We start from the raw sequence: 21,085 nt of genomic DNA, 5'->3' as shown, positions 1-21,085 counted from the left end.
AGCATCCAGGGCTGCCACCACCAGCCACCCTCCAGCACCCATATGCAGTCCCTGCAGCCACCTCTCCACCCACTATCCACCCCCAGTTCCCCATCCAGATGTGCTCAAAGTCCTGATCCAGCTGCCAGCACAGCCCCCAACTCTGCCTACTCACCACACCTGGTAGGACCAGTCTCCTGTATCCAGTGGATACAGGTCTCTGGCTTTATAAGATGAGCTTCTATAAAATTTCAACATGTCATAGGCTTTACAGCAATTGAACTAAAGATTATAAGGAAACTACCTATATGTATGTATGTTCACACAGTGAACCAAATCACATAATGTCCCATTTCACAGAACGTATTGTGGACATTAAGCAACACATACCTGTGTATGTTTTCCAATACTTTATTTATTAAGGCTGTCCATTTCTAGTTATACTGTAACTAAGATAATCTGTACTTTTGTAAGATACTTACAGAAATTTAGGGTTTGAATTTTATAATGAGTTACAAGTATTAAACCAAACTAGTATGTTTATACTACTAATAATTTTTATTAAGACAGAACTCTGAAAAGTATAAGACTTGACATTTATTAATTTTATAAAGTTAAAAATAATTAATTTCAATTCTTTTTGCAGTTGGATCAAGGGGATAGTTAGCCATGGAATAGGTCACCACCTATGTATTCCTGTTTTCTAGAAAAAGATAATCAAATCCCATAAGTGAAGTAATTTATCTGAGGCTCAACAATTAAGTGATAGAGCTCTCAGACAGATCTCTCTCATCTTCTGTTTCTTTCATTGCTTCAGAAATTTTTTGTGTCCTTTACCTTTACCTCCCTGTGTTATGGAGGAAAGAGAGCTGATAAAGTTATTCATAATGCAGAATTAATAACTCTAGGTTCCAATATTGAGTTCATCCTGCATCTAACCTTGGAAAAATTCCTTAAACTCGGTGAAAATTAATATCCTTATGGGAAAACTGGAGAGGGGGGAAGAATATCACCTATTTTGTAGTCTTATTTTACTTCACATTTGTGAAGTTTTAATGATTACATTTATTTTACTGGTCCCTAATTTTTGGCAATCACTGAACTAAGCACATGACATGTAGGCTTGGGAAGTAGGTCAAAATAACTTTTCTATGATCTCTCAAATCATGGCTACAACCCCAATTCAAACTCAATCGTTTTCTGACTCAAAAATCTGTGTTAGAAATAGTGCTATAATGATTCTATTAATGGAAGTGCTTAGGGAAATAAAAAAAAATGTAAAATGTGCATTAGATATGGTGCAATTAAAGAACAAATATATGATATTTTCTAACTAGGGGGGAAAAAAAAGGATGAAATGTTCTTTAAGCCAGAAAGTACAGGGTTGTTTTTTGTTTGTTTTTTTTTTAAACTTATTTTTGTGATTTGGGTGAAAGTTTACATAGCAAATTTGTTTTCCACGCAACAGTTCATACACATTGTAATAGCTCTCTTCCTACTTCCTCCCCATGATTACCTTTTCCCTGTATCCTTCTTTCCTGTGCATTCCTGCCTTCTGGGCTTTTTCCCTATGCAAATGCTGCTTTTCTGTTCTCCCATGATTTATGGTTCTAAGGAGTGCATCTCCCTGTGTAATTGTTCACCTCATGTTGTTTTTAGGTAGCTTTGAGTCCATTCCAATTCATAGTGACCTTATGTACAACAGAACGAAACACTGCCCAGTCCTGCACCATCCTTACAATCCTTGGTATGCTTGAGCCCGTCGTTGAAGCCACGGTGTCAGTCGATCACATTGAGAGTCTTCCCCTTTTTCTCTGACCCTCAACTTTACCCAGCATGGTATTTTTCTCCAGGCACTAGTCCCTTTTAACAACATGACCAAAGTAGGTGAGACAGAGTCTAACGATTCTCACTTCTAAGGAGCATTCCAGCTCCACTTCTTCCAGGACAGATTTGTTCATTCTTTTGGCCACCAATGGTATTTTCAGTCTTCTTCACCAGCACCATAGTTCAAAGGCATCAATTCTTCAGTTTCCTTATTCCTTGTCCAGCTTTCACATGCATATAACATGATTTAAAATACCATGACTTGGGTTAGGCACACCTTAGACTTAAAGTGACATCTTTGCTCTTCAGCACTTTAAATATACCTTTTACATAGTCCTGTCTATTGTTTGGCCTATGTCCAAAGAGTGACTAGTGGCCACAATCTCTGGGATTTCATCAGTCTCTATAAGAGCAGTTAGCCTGGTCTTTTTTATGATTTTGAATTTTATTCCAACTTTTTCTTCCACTCTATCCAGGACCACCTATGTTGATTCAGAGTGGTTGGCAGTGGTAGCTGGCACCATCTAGTTCTTCTGGTCTCAGGGTCATGTGGTCTGAGGTTCTCATGATCCAGTAGTCCCATAGACTACGTTGTTTCCATGCATCTTTGATTTTCTTCACTCTTCTTTGCTCTGGATGAGAAGACACAGATAGTTGCATCTTAGATGGCTGCTCGCAAGCTTTTAAGACCTCAGTTGCTACTCACCACAGTAGGATGTAGAACAATGTTACTGTATACTGTGTTATGCCAGTTAAGCTTGATGTCCTGTGTAACCACGATTCTGAGCCCACAGACCTGGCAACTCACTTCTTCAAGGTGTTTGGTTGTGGCTTAAAAATTATCATAATTTTGCCCCTGTTTGTTCTATTGTATTTATAGCCATTTTTACAGCACATACAAATATGTATGTAGAAATGTGGTCTGCTAAACCTACCACTCACTCCTCGGAAGGAAGGTTTGGCAACCTACTTCTGTAGTGATATCGCCTCAGAAACCCGAGTTGGGTCAAACTTGACGGCACATGGCAACAACAACAACAAACCCATATATACAAAAAAAAAAAAAAAAAACTGTCATCGAGTTGGCTCTGACTCATAGCAATCCCACTGGGTTTCCAAGGTGGTAAATCTTTACAGAAGTTGATTCCCCATCTTCTTTCCATGGGGTGGCAGGTGGGTTTGAACCACCAACCATCTGGTTAGCAATCAAATGCCTTAGGCACTGTATCATCAAAGCTCCTTAAACCTATATATGGTCATAGGTATATCCTATTCACCTACCCATACCTGATCATCTTGCATATCTACCTATGGATCCACTTATAGATTAATGTTTGTTACTACTGGTAATGCAGTATTGTGTATGTAATAGTGTTTACCTTTGTTATGTGTACCTCTTGTGCACTTCTCGGTGTCTTCCTTTTCCATAGTAATATTGTGGTGGTCACCTACTTTTGATATATTGCTTTTCCTTTCACCCAGATCAATACCTGTCTCTTACCTAGCTAACAGTTTTCCCTCCTCTCTCCTTCCATCCCTGGTAACCAAGAAGAAAGTTTCCTTCTATGTATAAAATTTTCCTTGACTTTTTGTAACAATTGACTCATACAATATTTTTTCTTCTGGGATTACTTAATTTCCCTCAGTATAATGTTCTCCAGGTTCATCCATGTTATGAGGTACATCACAGATTCTTCATTATTTAATGTCACATAGTATTCCGTTGTGTGTATGTACCATAATTTGGTTATCCATTCATCCATTGATGGGCACATGCGTTGTTTCCATCCCTTTGCTGTTGTGAATAATGCTGCAGTGAACATAGCTGTGCATATATCTATTCGTGTTCAGCTACCATTTCTTTAGGATATATACCTACCTGTGAGATTGTTGGATCAAATAGTATTTATATTTCCAACTTTTTAAGGAAGTGCCATCTATTTTCCACAGTGGTTGTACCATTTTGCAGGGCCACCAACAGTGTAAAAAAGTTCCAATCTTGCCACACCCACACCAGCATTTGTTATTTTCTGTCTTGTTCAATTTTGCTGTTATTGCTGGAATAAGAGAAAGTACAAGATTTTTATTCATTCATTCAAATAACTGGAGTTGGGAATTTGTTGAATTGCTGTTCCCTGTCTGTCACTAATCCAGGCTTTTGACCAGAGAGTATCTCACTTAACCCTCGTAATAATCTTCAGAGAGTAGTATTATACCTATTTTATAACTGAAGAAGTTTGTGGTCAAAGATGCTATGTCATTTAAGTGACTGCTTTGAGACTCAAATGCAAGTGTCCAAAACCTCTGCTCATTTTTTCTGCACCAGGCTGGCTCCATAATGGAGGCAGTAAGGTACAGCACACAAAGCTAGGTGCAAGGAAATTACACCTTGATCAGCTGTGAGCATATAGTACTGTAGTCTTTAAATAGTATTTTTTCAGAATATTTTTTGACAACTAGCAGTTTTACACAGAATAGGAAAATTTATAGATTTTAATTATCAAGGCAGTATTTCATTTCATAGTAGTTAACTGATAATTCATTTATTTCATATTAAACTTAAAATGCTTAATTAAATGTAATTAAACTTTAAACATGTAATTAAATTAATTTTGAAAATGGATACTTTACCACGTGAGATTTATTTTAATTTATGAAAAGCATGTGCTCATTTCACTAAAGTGAACTTTACTGGTTCATTTATAAAACAATAAAACCTTATAGTTTTCTATATTTTTCATATAATTAAGACTAGAGAATATAGCTATGAGCCACTATCATACATGAGGGTATAATATATAATTTCATTACTTCTCAAGGCACTATTGAAACAGGTAAAGATTTTTTTACAGTAAGAAAAACTGAAGGTCATTTGAAATTTGCAATAATTAATTTAAAATTATTGTTAGGTTTACTTGTGGAAATGTTAATACATATAGTTTAAACTTTCAAATTAAACTATGGACATAAAATCCTAAGGTATAGCATAATGGTATTATTCAGATGGTTTTGTTTTGATATTTTACTGTCATAAATCCAGATAATCTGAATCATAAAACAATGATAGGAAAATTTATTATTGTTGATAATTCCATAACCAAAGTTTTTTTTTTTTTTTAATTTGACATCGTTATGAATTAAACTTTGCTAACAGTATGCCCACGTACGGTTCTATTTCCTCATTAGAGAGATTTGTCTTTCTTCAAGGTAGCAGCTGTGTCTCAGCTTCAAAATCAATTAACATATCTACTAACACATAACAACAACTAACATATTGCTTGACTTACTATATTGTAAAATGACACTTTTTCAGTTATAGGTATATCAGGTCTTGAATATTGAGTTTACATACCATTGGCAAGATATAGAATAAATTTATTTTGATATGTCTCATTGAATTTCAAGATGTTATATTTAGGTATTTATTCTAAGTCCTGTAAAAACAACTGCCCTCAAGTCAGTTCTGACTCATGATGACCAATCCCATGTGTGTCAGAGTGGATCTGTGCTCCAAATTTTTCTGTGGCTAACTTGGTGGAAGAAATTGTCAGGCCTCTCTGAGGTGTCTCTACGTAGACTTGAACCTTTCAGTTAGCAGATGGCAACACTTATCTGTTCATGCCACCCAGGGACTCCCTTGTACATTACACTGTATTTATTTGTCTTGTCTATATACTTGTCTTTCCCCCTCAAGCATTGGAAATCCTTGAAGAGGATGGTTATACTTTCTTTCTTTATTCTCTGAATCTAGGGCACAGGTGCTCAGCTGAAAGTTGATGAATGAGCAGAACAATGCATAAAGTGTAATAATAAATCAGATTTTAACACAGGAAGATTAACAGAGTCTTATTCTTAACACAAAGCATTAGTAGAATAAAACCAATAATTGAACTATAGCCATGTGAGAGTAAATTTTATTTCAAAAAGAGATTTCTTAGATTGGCAAGCATAGAAACACAGTATATTTAGAAGTTGGAAATGAAAAATTTATAATCATGAAAAAGGAATTATGGAAAAATGCTCTTAGGTAAGACTAAAAGTTCAGGATAGAAATGATATAGAAATATACTATAGATTAGTTTATTACAAGGATATAACAAATGATAATACAAATCTCAGACTAGGCAGAAAGGCAAGATTTAAGTGTGATGAGGGATTTTACCTATCTTCTTCTCTGCTGGTAATATAATTAAGGTAAAAAAGATAATATCTAAAAATTTAGAGAAGGGAAATATTATCCTTGACTGTATTTTTGACCAGTGAAGAGAAGTTGCTTGTTTGAATGCTTGATTTTTCTTTTTCCTTCTTTCTGTCCTTTAAGGGGCTTTCAGTTACACAGAGTTGAGTTGATGATACACTCTTCAGTTCATGCCTGGCACACTTTTCTCATTGTTGTGTATGTTTTTTGTATTGTTATTCCACATTTCTTCCTTCATCCCTAATCCCAGTGATATTGTTTATGTACGTCTTTCTAAACTTCCATTCTTCCTTCAACAATGTCACTTGACACTTCTCTTTCTTTCTCGCTCTCTTAATTCCTTCATTCTATCAGCAAATTCTATCAGCTGTGTCCTCAAAATGTATTCAGATCCTAATTACTTTTTACAACCTTCCCCTTACCATCATAGCTTAAACCAAAACCAAACCAGACTCACTGTCATCAAGCCAATTCAGACTAATAGCGACCCCCAGTGGGTTTCCAAGGCTGTAAATCTTTACAGAAGCAGAATGCCTCATCTTTCTTCTGCAGAGCAGCTGGTGAGTTCAAACCACTGACCTTTTGGTTAGCAGCCAAATGCCTTAACCATTACACCACCACCAGAGCTCTTTAAGTCACCTATATTTCTTGCCAAGACTCTTAGGATATACTCCTAATTGGTCTTGTTTCCTCCTTCATGGAACTTACATTTCTCTAAAACAGCAATCTTAGTGAACCATCTGCATAGTCTGCCCAATAGAGCTTTCTACAATAATGGAATTTTTCTATATTGTCTTGCCCAGTATAGCAACCACAAGACACATGCAGCTAATGAGCCCTTGTGAGAATGAGACTATGCAAGGTTTGTTTTATTTAATTAATTAAAATGTAAGTAGCTATATGTGACTAGTGACTATCTTGTAAGTGCAGTTTTAAAACTTAAGTCAGCTCTTGTCACCTCTTGCTCAAACCTTCCCGTGACTTCACATCTCACTCAGAATAATATACCCAAGTCTGAACGATCTTGGCCTTACATAGCCTTATTGTCAGCTACTTCTTCTCTGACCTCTCTGATCTCAGTGGGAGTTGGGGAGAGGGTGTAGGGAATATCAAGACTGCTTTCCAGGTTTCTGACATGAAAAATACAACAGTGCCATTTACTAAAATAACATAAACATATATTCATCGACAGAGCAGTGCAGATGACAGAGCAGAGCAGCAGCCAGGGATCCAGGTATGGGGGAGCAACCCAGGCCCCACCCCCACCAACAAGGAAAGTGGGGGGAATAGAAGCCAGAGGGGAAGAGCAGAGCAGCAGCCAGGCATCCAGCTAAGGGGAGGGACCCAGGCCCCACCCCCACCAGCTAGGAAAGTGGCGGGGGGAGTGGGGGGAAAGAAACCAGAGGGCAGGACAGAGCAGAGCAGCAGCCAGGTAAGGGGAGTGGTGCAGGCCCCACTCCCACCATCCAGGAAAGCAGGGGAAAGAGAAGCCAGGGGGACAGCAGAGTAGAGCAGCGCCAGGGATCCAAGTAAGGGGAGGGCGGAGAGGTTTTAAACAGCTAAGCGAGACAAACTTGTCTGTCAGTTTGTCGTACTATTGTGGTTTGCATGTTGCTGTGAGGCTTGAGGCCGTGCCACCGGTGTTTCAAGTGCTGGCAGGGTTGCACATGGTAGACAGATTTCAGTGCAGCTTACAGACTGAGACAGACTAGGAAGAGGGAAGAAGACATCCACCTCTCAAAGAACTAGCCAGGGAAAACCTTATGAATAGCGGAGAAACACTATGATACATTACTATGCAAATTTATGAATAGCCCAGAAACATTATCTGATACAGTACAGGAGAATGAACCCCTTAGGTCAGAAGGCTTTCAAAATACAACTAGGAAAGAGCTACATCATCAAAGTAGGACCAATCTCCCTGATACGGATAAAGTAAAGCTTTCGAGACCTCCATTTGCTGACATGGCACGACTCAAATTGAGGAGAAACAGCTGCAAACATCCATGAATAATCAAAACATGGAATGTACGAAGTATGAATCTAGGAAAATTGTCAAAAATGAAATGTAATACATAAAGATTGGTATCCTAGGCATTAGTGAGCTGCAATAGACTGGTTTTGGTCATTTTGAATCAGATAACCATAGATCTACTATGGCAGGAATGACAATCTGAAGAGGATTGGCATGGCATTTATCATCACAAAGGATGTTTCAAGATCTGTCCTGAAGTACAAGCTGTTAGTGATAGGATAATATCCATACACCTACAAGGAAGACCAGTTAATATGACTGTTATTCAAATTTATGCACCAACCACCGAAGCCAAAGATGAGGAAATTGAAGATTTTTATCAACTTCTGCAGTCTGAAATTGACTGAACGTGCAATCAAGATGTGTTAATTATCATTGTTGACTAGAATGCAAAAGTTGGAAACAAAGAAAAATCACTGGTAGTTGAAAATTTGGCCTTGTGACAGAAGTAATGCTGAAGATAGCATGATAGAATTTTGCAAGACCAACGACTTATTCATTGCAAATACCTCTTTTCAACAACACAAATGGCAGCTCTACACATGAACTTCGCCAAATGGAATACACAGGAATCAGATTGACTACATGTATGCCAAGAGGCGATAGAAAAGCTCAATATCTTCAGCCAGAACAAAGCCAGGAGTTGATTGTGGAACTGACCATCAATTGCTCATATGCAAGTTCAACTTGAAGTTGAGGAGAATTGAAACAAGTCCACAAGAGCCAACATATGACCTGGAATATATTCCTCCTGAATTTAGAGACCATCTAAAGAATAGATTTGATGCATTAAACACCAGTAACCAAAAACCAGAAGAATTGTGGGATGACATCAAGAGCCTCATCCATGAAGAAAGCAAGAGGTCATTAAAAAGATGAGAAAAGAAGAAAAGACCAAAATAGATGTCAGAAGAAACTCTGAACCTTGCCCTTGAATGGAGAGTAACTAAAGGAAATGGAATAAATGATAAGATAAAAGAGCTGAACAGAAGATTTCAAAGAGCAGACAAATCCAATTACTTTAATGAAATGTGCAAAGACCTGGAGTTAGAAAACCAAAAGAGAAGAACACGCTTGGCATTTCTCCAGCTGAAAGAACTGAGGAAAAAATTTAAGCCTCGAGTTGCAATATTGAAAGATTCTATGGGCAAAATATTGAATGATGCAGCAAACATCAAAGGAAGGTGGAAGGAATACACAGAGTCACTGTACCAAAAGGAACTGGTCAATGTTTATCCATTTCAGGAGGTGGCATATCATCTAGAACCAATGGTATTGAAGGAAGAAATCAAAGCTGCACTGAAGGAATTGGCAAAGAAACAAGGCTCCAGGAATTGATGGAATACCCATTGAGATGTTTCAACAAATGGATGCCTCACTGGAGGCACTCACTCAATTATGCCAATGGATTTGGAGAACAGCTACCTGGCCAACTGACTGGAAGAGATCCATATTTGTGCCCATTTCAAAGAGGTGATCCCACAGAATGTGGAAATTATCAAACAATATCATTAATGTCACATGCAAGTAAAATCTTACTGAAGATAATTCAAAAATGTTTGCAGCAGTATATTGACAGAGAACTAACAGAGGTGCAAGCCAGATTCTGAAGAGCATGTGGAACAGGGGATATCATTGCTAATGTCAGATGGATCTTGGCTGAAAGCAAAGAATACCAGAAAGAAGTTTACTTGTGTGTTATTGACTATGCAAAAGCATTTGATTGTGTGGATCATAACAAACTGTGGATAATATTGAGAAGAATGGGAATTCCAGAACACTTAATTGTCCTCATGAGGAACCTGTGCATAGACCAGAAAACTGTTGTTTGAACAGAACAAGGAGACACTGCATGGTTTAAAATCAAGAGGGGAGTGTGTCAGGGTTGTATCCTTTCACCATGCTTATTCAATCTATATGCTGAACAAATCATCCGATAAGCTAGACTATATTAAGAAGAATGTGGCATCAAGATTGGAGGAAGAATTAACAACTTGCAATGTGCTGATGACACAACTTTGCTTGCTGAAAGTGAGGATGACTTGAAGCACTTACTGATGAAGATTGAAGAATACAGTCTGCAGTATGGATTACATCTCAATATAAAGAAAAATCCTCACAACTGGACCTATAAGCATCATCACGATAAATGGAGAAAAGATTGAAGTTGTCAAAGACTTCACATTGCTTGGTTCTACAATCAACACCAATGGAAGCAGCAGTCAGGACATCAGATGACATATAGCACTGGGCAAGTGGGCTGCAAAAGCCCTAATTCAAGTGCTGAGGAGCAAAGATGTCTCCTTTAGGACTAAGGTGTGCCTGACACAAGCCATGATATTTTCAGTCACCTCATATGCATGTGAAAGCTGGACAATGAATAAGGAAGACCAAAGAAGAATTGATACTTTTGAGTTTGATGCTGGCGAAGAATGCTGAAAGTACCATGGACTGCTAAAAGAACTAACAGGTCTGTCCTGGAGGAAGTGCAGCCAGAATCCTCCTTGGAAGCGAGAATGTCCAGACTTCATCTCACCTACTTTAGTTATGTTATCAGAGGGGACCATTCCCTGGAGAAGGATGTCATGCTTGGTAAGGTGGAGGATCGATGAAAGAGGGGAAGGCCCCCAATGAGATGGATTGACACAGTGGCTGCCGCAATGGGCTCAAGTATAGCAGGAATCACGGAGCTGGCCTTGGACCAGGTGGTGTTTTGTTCTGCTGTGCATAGGGTCACTATGAGTCAAAGAAGACTCAATGACACCTAACCACCACCACAACAACAAATCTTTATGAAAGTAGATTGCTTCATCTTCCTCCCATGGAACACCTGGTGGGTTTTCACAATCAGCCTTCTGGTTAACAACCACGTGCCTTACCTGCTACACCACCAGAGCTCCTTAAATTGAACTTCATCAAAATTAAAACTTTTGTTCTTCAAAAGACACTATTAAGAAAGGGAAAAGACAGCCCATGGAATGGGAAAAATATTTCCGAGTCATATATCTGATAAAGGATTTGTATCTAGAATGTATAAGAACTTTTACAGCTCAATAATAATATTAATAATAGAAATGACCCAACTAAAAATGGACAAAGAATCTGAATAGGCATTTCTCAGACAAGATATGCAGGTGACCAATTAGCACATGAAAAGATGCTCAACATTATTAGTCATCGGGGAAATGTAAATCAAAACCACAATGAGATAGCATTTCACACCCAATATGATGGCTATAATCAAAAGCCCACTAATAACAAGTGTCTGGGAGGATATAGAGAAATCAGAGCCCTCATACACTCTTCTGGGAATGAAAAATGGTGCAGCTGCTTTGGAAAACAGACTGGGAGTTCTTCAAATGATTGAATGTAGAATTACCATTTGACACATCAATTCCATTTCCAGGTATCAACCCAAGAGAAATGGAAATATATGTCCATACAAAAACCTGTTCATGAATAGGCAACATTACTCATAATAGGCAAAAAGTAGAAACTCAAATGTTCATCAACTGATGAATGGAAAAACAAAATACTGTTATATCTATACAATAGAATCTTATTCAGCCTAAAAAGGAATGAAATACTGATACATATGACAATAGACATGAACCCTGAAAATACTGAGAAAAGCCACTCACAAAAGATCACCGATTGTATGATTCCATTTATGTAGAATATCCAGCATAGACAAATATGTAGAGATAGAAAATAGATTAATATTTCCTTAGTGCTGAGGTGATGAGAGAATTGGGGTTGATACCTAAAAATATAGTTTCTCTTTGAAGTGATGAAATTGTTCTAAAATTGTGTAGTGATAGATAAAACACCTGTGAATATTACTAAAAATCATTCAGTTGTATACTTTAAATTGATAAGTTGTATGTGAACTTAATCTCAATAAAGCTGTTAACAAAAAAATAATAATAGTCGTTGAATTTAGCTAGTGCATGTCAAAAAAAAAATTTAATGGAATAGTTGTAAAATTTTTGCATTTAAGTAAAAATGTAAGGAGAGAAACCAGGAGCACAAAAATAATAGAAAACTCAAGGAGTTTGATGCAGAGTAGTAGGATACCTGGGAGAAGTTAGTCAGGACATTTTTGTTTTGTTTTGTTTTTTGTTTTTTTAAGGAAGAGCTGGCAGTATGTTTATACATTATAGGAAGCATGTGGTAGAAAGGGAAAAGCTGATGGCCTCTGAGAGAGACCCATGAGGTCTGTACCCAGGTGGAGGTATAGGCTTTGTATAGGAATTTAGATAGCTCACCTCTTGTAACATGGGAAGACAGCATATTTGGGTGCAAATGCTGATAAGTGGGTAAATGTAGTGATTGGCATCTCCTCTGGTTGTTTCTGTTTTGTCAATGGAAAGGCCCCATATTGAGAGTGAAAGTGGGGAAAGATATACTGGATATTTGAATGAAAAAGGAGAATATGTGAAATAGTCACCTAGAAAAGTAATTGTGTGTATGATGGGATTGCCAGTCTGTCTTAAGGGCTTTTGAGGTTTGTGGGCCTGGACAGGGTGTTTCTCCAGCTATTTTTAGCTACATGTGCAAAGTACACAGCTGAATTTAACTAGAGTAGTAGTTTTGCCAAGGGAGTAAAGATAAGGATTGACCTTGCATCACGATGGTTAATTAGCTGAAAGAATACATCAGGAAGGGTACATGAAAAGGGTATAAGAAGTGGTATGGAGTTCTCAGTGGGATCAAATGATTCTCTGAGGGTGTTAGTTGGAAAGATAGAAATTGGTGGGGTTGCAGGGAAGGACATGAAATTGAGATTATAGAAGGATAGTAGTTATTGACAATGACAAAGTCTAAGGTTTATCCATGGGAGTGAACAGCTTAGAGAGGGTGGAGACAGTATAACTGGAGGAGAAGATGTCAAACAACTGAGAGACTTCAGAGTTAAAAAGATGAGTGATGATCCAAGGTTGAATAGATGACAACAACAATAAGGGATAGCGGGAGATATAATCTCAAAGTTGTTTATATCAATAATGAAAGGAAGAGTTAGGGTTAAATTATATTTCAAGCTGAATTATTTTTTATTAAGGAATATAACCGCTCTAAGTAGTATTACTGTCAGACAATAAACTGCTTAGCTTATGCATGTAATTCTTGCATGCTCTTGTTCTTAGTATTTTCCCAGTATCGGCCCTGTAATCTCTGCTGGTCATTGCCCTTCTAGGTGCCCATTTACATTCCTAGACTCTATATATTGAACATCTGTGGTTAGGAGATTCAGACTGAGTGTTGTTATAAGTGAAAAGGACCCAGGGGGGTAGGGGGGGGATGAGGAAATGACAGGTTCAGGGTAATAGTAATGAAATTTTTACCTTGAAAATTGCTTTTAAATAGACTTCACAGTCTCTGTAAGTCACATGCAAATTACATGCTAACATAACTAGCATAGCCAACTATTTTATACCATTAGTTGAGACATTTGATATTGTGCCTAGTGCTTTACAAGTATATATCTATTTGTCATAGAGGAATAAGTAAAATATATGGGAAAATAGAATTTTGATCATACAAATCATACTTCCATTGCTTTGCATAATAATGTCAAAAATATTTCATCCTAACTTTAATCCGGTAGCGTAGTGCCTAAGGCATTTGACTGCTAACCAGAAGGCTGGCAGTTCAAACCCACCAGTCACTCCTCCGAAGGAAGATGGGGCAATCTACTTCCATAGTGATACTGCCTCGGAAACCCAAGAAGGGGTCACTATGAGTCGGGTCCAACTTGACAACACGTAACAACAACAACAACAACTTTAATCGTAAGTGGGGCTGATAACAGTTTCTTTTCCTAAAGCATTTTTGTCAAATAGTTAAATCAGTATTTAAATGTACCAGAAGTTCTTATTTTAAGAAACCAACAATGAATCCTTTCAGTGAGAAAAACTATTCTTGAACCATATAATTTTAAAGTCAGAATGGACAACAGAGATTATCTAGTGTAACCCCTTCACTTCAGAGATGAGAAAATTTTGAGCCCCAGAAGAAAAAAATTAATGAATTTGCCTCATATCACAGATTTAGCTATAGTTACTGACACAATTGGAACTAGAACTCACATTTATAGCCTATTTTTTACACTGGTATACTAATATACCATGGACTGGCAGAAAATGAATAATTTTTTCCTGGAAGCAGTATAGCCAGAATGCTTCTTGAAAGTGAGGATGTCCAGCCTTCATCTTATCTACTGTGCTCATGTTGTCAGAAGGGATCATTCCCTGAAGAACGATATTATGCTTGGTAAAGTGGAGGGTCAGTGAAAAAGAGGAAGACCCTCAACAAGATGCATTGAGACACAGTGACTGCAACAGTGGCTCAAGTATAACAAGGATTGCGAGGATGGCGCACGACTAGGCAGTGTTTGGTTTTGTTGTGCATAGGGTCACTCGCTATGAGTTAGAACTGATTTGATGGCACCTAACAACAATATAGTATCTAGTATATATTTATGTATTTGTAGTATATAAAGAGAAAGATTTGTAAATCAGCATTTTCCCCTCAATATTCAGGTATTTTTATGTCATAAACCAAGTTAACACAAGTGAGAACTATTGATGAAGGCCTTCTAACCCATTGCTGTTGAGTGGATTCCAACTTAGGATCAACTGCAGTGTACAAAAGTTCCATAGGATTTTCAAGACTGTGACCTTTCGTAGACAAAAGTCAGGCTAGTCTTCCAAAGTTCCTCTGGATGGGTTTGAACTGCCAGTCTTTCAGCTAGTACTCAAACACTTAACCGTCTGTGCTACCTAGGGACTTCGAAGCCTCATGAGTACAGCTAAAAGAGAAATGTCTTCCTAAAACTGTATACCCGAATACTTTCTTTGTGCTCAAAGGAGCCATGTTCAAATATTAACTGAACCACATTGGTTATTTGAACCCGCAGACTTTTCATTGCGTCTGGACCTCACTCTTATTCTTTGTCTTAGTATAGACAAGAGTTGGCAATTTGAAGTTTTAGAAAACTTGACTTTTAACTACAACTACTATCACATAGGGAGCTCTGGTAGCATAGTGTCTATGGCACTTGACTGCTAACCAGAAGGCTGGCAGTTCAAACCCACCAGCCACTCCTCGGAAGGAAGATGGGGCAATCTACTTCTGTAGTGATATTGCCTCAGAAACCCAAGGAGGGGTCGCTATGAGTTGGGTCCAACTCGATGGCACATAACAACAACTGTCCCATAATTTTTATGCAACCTGGGACCAATCACTCAGCCTCTGTTGTTAGTCTGTTTTTGAGTCAGTTCTGACTCGTAGCGACCATATGTACAACAGAACAAAACACTGTCTGGTCCTGTGCCAGGCTCACAGTCATTGCTATGTTGAGCCATTGTGTCTGTGCATATTATTGAGGGTCTTCCTCTCTTTCACTGACCTAATTTATGAAGCATGATATCCTTCCTAAAGGGTTGGTCCCTTCTAATAACATGTCCAATAATATATCAGACAGTGTTTTACTGTTATTCATGAGGTTCCTAGTGGCCAATTATTTTAGAAGTGGGTGGCCTTGTCCTTCCCAGTCTCTGAAGAAGGATATCATTCTTGGTAAAATGGGGGGGGGTCAGAAAAAAAGGGGAAGACCCTCAACAAGGTGGATTGATGCAGTGGCCGAAGTTATGGCCTCAAGCATGGCAAGCATTGTGAGGATGGGGCATGACCAGGCTGTGTTTTGTTCTGTTGTGCATAGGGTCACTGTGAGTCAGAAACAACTCAGCAGCACCTAACACAACAACAATATCATTTCCAAAGTTGAGGAGACAAAGCCTTGCCATCCTCACTTCTAAGGAGCATTGTAGCTGTACTTCTTCCAACATAGATTTGTTCATTCTTCTAGCAGTCCATGGTTTTTTCGATATTCTTCACCCACATCATAATTCAAAGATGTCAGTTTTTCTTTGGTCTTCCTCATATGCTTTCGCATGCATATGAGGTGACTGAAGGTACCATGGCTTGGGATAGGCACATCTTAGTCTTCAAAGGGACATCTTTGCTTCTTAACGTTTTAAAGAAGTCTTTTGCAGTACATTTACCCACTGCAATATGACATCTGATTTCTTGACTGCTACTTCCATGGGCATTGATTATGGATCCAAGTGAAATGAAATCCCTGACAACTCCAACATTTTCTCCATTGACCATGATGTTGCTTTTTGGCCCAGTTGTGAGGATTTTTGTTTTATGTTGAGGTGTAATCCACACAGAAGATTATAGTCCTTGATCTTCATCGGTAAGTGCTACAAGTCATTTTCACTTTCAGCAAGCAAGGTTATTTCATCTGCTTATCACAGGTTGTTAATAGTTCTTGATTCCTCCGATCCTGATGCTGCATTCTTCTTCATATAGTCCAGCTTCTCATATTATTTGCTCAGCATACAAACTGAATAAGTATGGTGAGAGGAGATACAACCCTGATGCACACCATTCCTGATTTTAAACCATGCAGTATCCCCTTGTTCTCTTTGAATAACTGCCTTTTGGTCTGTGTGCAGGTTCCCCATGAGCACAATTCAGTATTCTGGAATGTTATCCATAATTTGTTATGATCCATACAGTCAAGTGCTTTTGCATAGTCAACAAAACAAAAGTAAACATCTTTCTGATACCAGCAGTGATATCCCTTATTCCACATACTCTTCTGAATCCAGCTTTAATTTTCTGAAAGTTCCCTTCAATAAACTGCATAACCATTTTTGAACTATCCAGCAAAATTTTACTTGCATGTGATATTAATGATATTATTTGATAAATTTCTGTATTCTGTGAAATCACCTTTCTTTGGAATGGGCACAGATATGTATCTCTTCCAGTCAGTTGGCTAGGTAGCTGTCTTCCAACTTTCTTGGCATAAATTAGAGAGCACCTCCAGCACTGCATCCATTTGTTGAAACATCTCAGTGAGTATTCTGTCAGTTCCTGGAGGCTTGTTTTTCACCAATTCCTTGAGCTCAGCTTGTTCTTCTTTCAGTAGCATCAGTTCTTGATCATATGCTACCTCCTAAAACAGCTGAACATCATCCAATTGATTTGGTACAGTTCCATCTTCTTTTGATGCTTCCTGCACTGTTCAATATTTTGCCCATAGAATCCTTCAGTATTGCAAGTCAAGGCTTGAAATTTTTTTCATTTCTTTCAGCTTGAGAAATGCCAAGCATCTTGTTCCCTTTTGGGTTTTAATTCCAGGTCTTTGCACATTTCATTATAATACTTTACATTTTCTTCTTGAATCACCCTTTGAAATCGTCTGTTCAGGTTTTTTCTTTCCACAATTCATGTCAGTTTGTCGTACTGTTTTGGCTTGTGTGTTTCTGTGAAGCTGGAAGCTATGCCACCGGTATTTCAAATACCAACAGGGTCACCCATGGTGGACAGGTTTCAGCAGAGTTTCCAGACAAAGGCAGACTGGAAAGAAGGACGAGGCCATCCACTTCTGAAAAAATTGGTCACTGAAAATGTTACGAATAGTAGTGAAACACTTACTGATATATTACTGGATGACTAGGTGAGACTGTGTAAATGTGAGTTGCTTTTGGCCCACCAAGGGGATTGGATAGCTTGTTAATAATATAAATAAGGTACATGGCATCTTTGTGGGAGTGGGATTGTGCAAATAAGGTGTATGGAGCCCTAACTTGGGGATTGGTCAGTTTTGCCATCTTGCTAAGCTTAAAAGGAGCCATCCCAGAGGTGGAAAGAGACCTCTCACTACAATCAAGAAAGAACCAGTAGTGAAGCACATCCTTGGATCCAAGATTGCTGCAGCAGACCACCTCATCCCCAGAGACAGGGAGAGAGCGAGCTGTAATACTTAGCAGAGAGATGACAGAGGAAAATGGCAGCAGCAGAGGCTAGTTGCTCTTAGGAACTAGCATGAGGCAAAGTGGTGGGCTTCCCAGCCCATAAAGCAAGAAAAGCTGAGTGCCTTCAGGCAGGAAGATTGCTGGTGAGTGGGGTCCCTCTTTGGACACCTGCAGCAGACCTGAAAGAGCTTGTGACACTTGTCCGGGAAGGGCAGAGGCCAAGGGGCTACAGAAGAAAGAAGCCAAGGCCAGAGAGAGGCATGCCTGCAGCATGACTGAGAAGATGGTGTCCTGATTGAAGAATTGTATACTGAGCATTCCTGAACCTGAAATGTAATCTGTTACTTCCCTCATAAACCCCATAACCATGAGTATTGTCTTAAGTTCTATATGGCTATTACAATAAATAATCAAATCCAGTAGAGAAGTAGAGAGTGCTGTTGTGGGGGATAATTGGTTTCAGAATTGGTGTAGTAGTTCAGTTTGTATGTCAACATGGATGGGCCTGGTTGAGTGACTGGGCAGCTGGTGGAGTTATTCCCCATGATGAGACTGGCAATCAGCTCCACGGTGGGATCTACCACAAGCAGCTGAGTAGCTAGCTGCCTTTGGGATGTGGTCTGCTTCCTGCATATAAGAAAAAACCTTGGGGATAGTCTTTAGCTTATGGCACCTTGAACCTTGCATGTAGCCGTGTTGTTGTTCAGCAGCCTGTCATGCTTTGCCGACCTTGGGACTTTGAATGCACTTTAATTAATGGCCTGCCATGTGGTTTGGTAAGATCAGGACTGTGCATTTTTACTTGTCAACCTTGGGTTTGTCAGCCTCCGCAGCCAGCAGCTGAGTGAAGAAAAGCCTCTAGCTTCAGTGGGCTGGGAGCAGGAGGGAGAGCTGCAACCCAAGGTTGAGGGGCTTTCACCTAGCCCCTAGAGCCTGGCACTTTGAACTTGGACTTAAAGCCTCTAAATTGTAAGAATAAACTCCTGTTTGTTGAAGCCATCCCATTTGTGGTTTATTTCCTGTCAGAGCGGTACTAGGTAACTAGAACAGAATATGGTACCAGGAGTGGGGTGCTGCTATGACAGATACCTAAAATGTGGAAACAGGAGTGGAGTGCATCCTTGACCCGAGACCCTGGCAGAGAGACCCCAGCATATGGCATGAGAGACAGCAGGGGCAGAGTCAAGAGACTGGCAAGAGAGACATCAAGAGCAGAGCCAAGAAACCAACATGAGAGACGGCAGCAGCAGAGCCCAGAGACCGGCATTAAACAGCAATAGGCTTACCAGCCCACAGAGGAGAAAGCCGGGTGCTATTGGGTAGGCGGCTTCCTGGAGGAGTGAGTTGCCTTCAGGCATTAATTGGTAAAAGAGACCAGCATGAGATGGAATAGCAGGTTGGCTGGCCCATGGAGCAAGAAAGCCGAGTGCTTTTTGGGCAGGGTTTTCCAGTAGAGTGGGTTGCCTTCAGCATTAATTGGCAGAAGCAGACAGACCAAGGAAATGGAAGCAGAGCTGCCTCAGTCTGAAAGGGTAGGACCATGGCCTTTGGGGGTGGAACCGTCACAGCCCCCTAGGTTTCAAAGAGCCAGACTTTGGTTCCAACTTGGTTCTGGAGTATGGGGCTGCTCGTTCATGTGACCCAATGGGATGGAGCCAGAGCTGCTGCCCAAGAGTCAGGGGGCAGGGCTGCCATGCCCAAGAGGGAGAGGTACAGGGCCTGCCGGGCCAAGAGGGTGAGGTCATCACTTAGAGGAACTAGAGGACTGGAGCCACCCAGTGAGAGAAGTCTGTACAGATGCCACCCAATGAAGATCTGTAAGATGCCAAGTTGACAAGGGGTTGAATTGTGGTAGTTCAGTTTGTATGTCAACTTGATTAAGCCTGCTTAAGTGGCTGGGCAACTGGTGGTAGTCCCCATGATGAGACTAGCAATCATTTCCATGGTGGGATCTACCATAAGCAGCTGAGTAGCTGCCTTTGGGATGTGGTCTGCTTCCTGCATATAAAGAGAAGCCTTGGGGATAGTCTCTAGCTTATGGCACGCTTGGACCCTGCATGTAACTGTGTCATTGTTCAGCAGCCTGCCAAGCTCTGCTGACTTTGGGGCTTAAAATGGACTTGAATTAATGGCCTGCCATGTGGTTTGGTCACATCAGGACTGTGCCATTTTATTTGTCGACCTTGGGTTCGTTAGCCTCAGCAGCCAGTAGCTGCCTGAGTAAAGAAAAGCTTCTAGCTTCAGTGGGCTGGGAGCAAGAGGCAGAGCTGAAGCCCAAGGTCAAGGGGCTTTCACACAGCCCCTAGAGCCTGGCACTTTGAACTTGGACCTCTAGCCTCCAAACTGTAAGAGAATAAACTCCTATTTTTTAAGACCATCCCCTTTGTGGTATATTCTTGTCAGAGCAGCACTAGATAACCAGAACAATTGGTAAAACATTTCAAGGATGACAGCATATCTGACTTCCACCCCATGGGAATCAGCCTTGGGCTACTGACCTTCATTCTTCTTCCCCCTTCTGAAGTTAGAAGAGGTCAGTTGTGGTCCCCATACCGTTTTTGTAAAGACAAACTGTGAAATCTCATGATAGAATGTTTTAATATAAAAGTTGCTGACAATTATGAAAATCAGATAGTATAGTATACATGATTTGAAAGGTGCTGCCTTTGAAACATGTTTTAAATACTTTGATAACCTAACCTATGTTAAGTGTCTGGAAATACAAATAAGGAAGCCCAGATTTTACTTATAACTGGGATACCTTGCCACTTCCTGTTTGATCATTTACTAGCCTGCATAGGATGAGAGGAATAAACATCATCACAATTAAAGCAGCTTAATAAGTATAGTATGATAATGGAAGATATTTATTTTCAGCAAATTAAAGTCATGATAAATATTACTGGCAAACTCACATGCCTGTACTTTGTTTGGCTGGAAAACACAGTTGTGGGTTCAATTCCAGACCTGAAGGGCAGCTAGGGGCCATAGTCTCAGTGGTTACACCAGGCCCCATTGGACCAGCAAACCTGGTCCCTACCTTCTTTTTTTTTTTTTGCCTCCAAATGATTTTGAGTTTTGTACCACATTGTTCTCCCTCTTTATGCAGGATCTCGTACATCCCTTCCAAGTGGATGACAGTGGTAGCCGGGCACCATCTAGTTCTTCTGGTCTCATAGTTGTATAGGTTGTGGATTGGATAGTGTACCAGTC

The 21,085-nt window shown here is 39.6% G+C and overlaps 1 protein-coding gene across 1 annotated transcript in view; it reads left to right on the top strand.

Annotated features, from left to right (window-relative positions):
* Positions 1–21,085, top strand: part of ELP4 (elongator acetyltransferase complex subunit 4) — a 367,989-nt gene that overhangs the window by 84,680 nt on the left and 262,224 nt on the right. The window lies entirely within an intron of this gene.

The sequence above is a fragment of the Orycteropus afer genome, unplaced genomic scaffold, assembly GCF_000298275.1.
Source record: "Orycteropus afer afer isolate SDZICR_OR568_19922 unplaced genomic scaffold, OryAfe1.0 scaffold00103, whole genome shotgun sequence".
In the NCBI taxonomy this organism is placed as follows: Eukaryota; Metazoa; Chordata; class Mammalia; order Tubulidentata; family Orycteropodidae; genus Orycteropus; species Orycteropus afer.
This window is presented reverse-complemented; position numbering and strand designations above follow the sequence as displayed.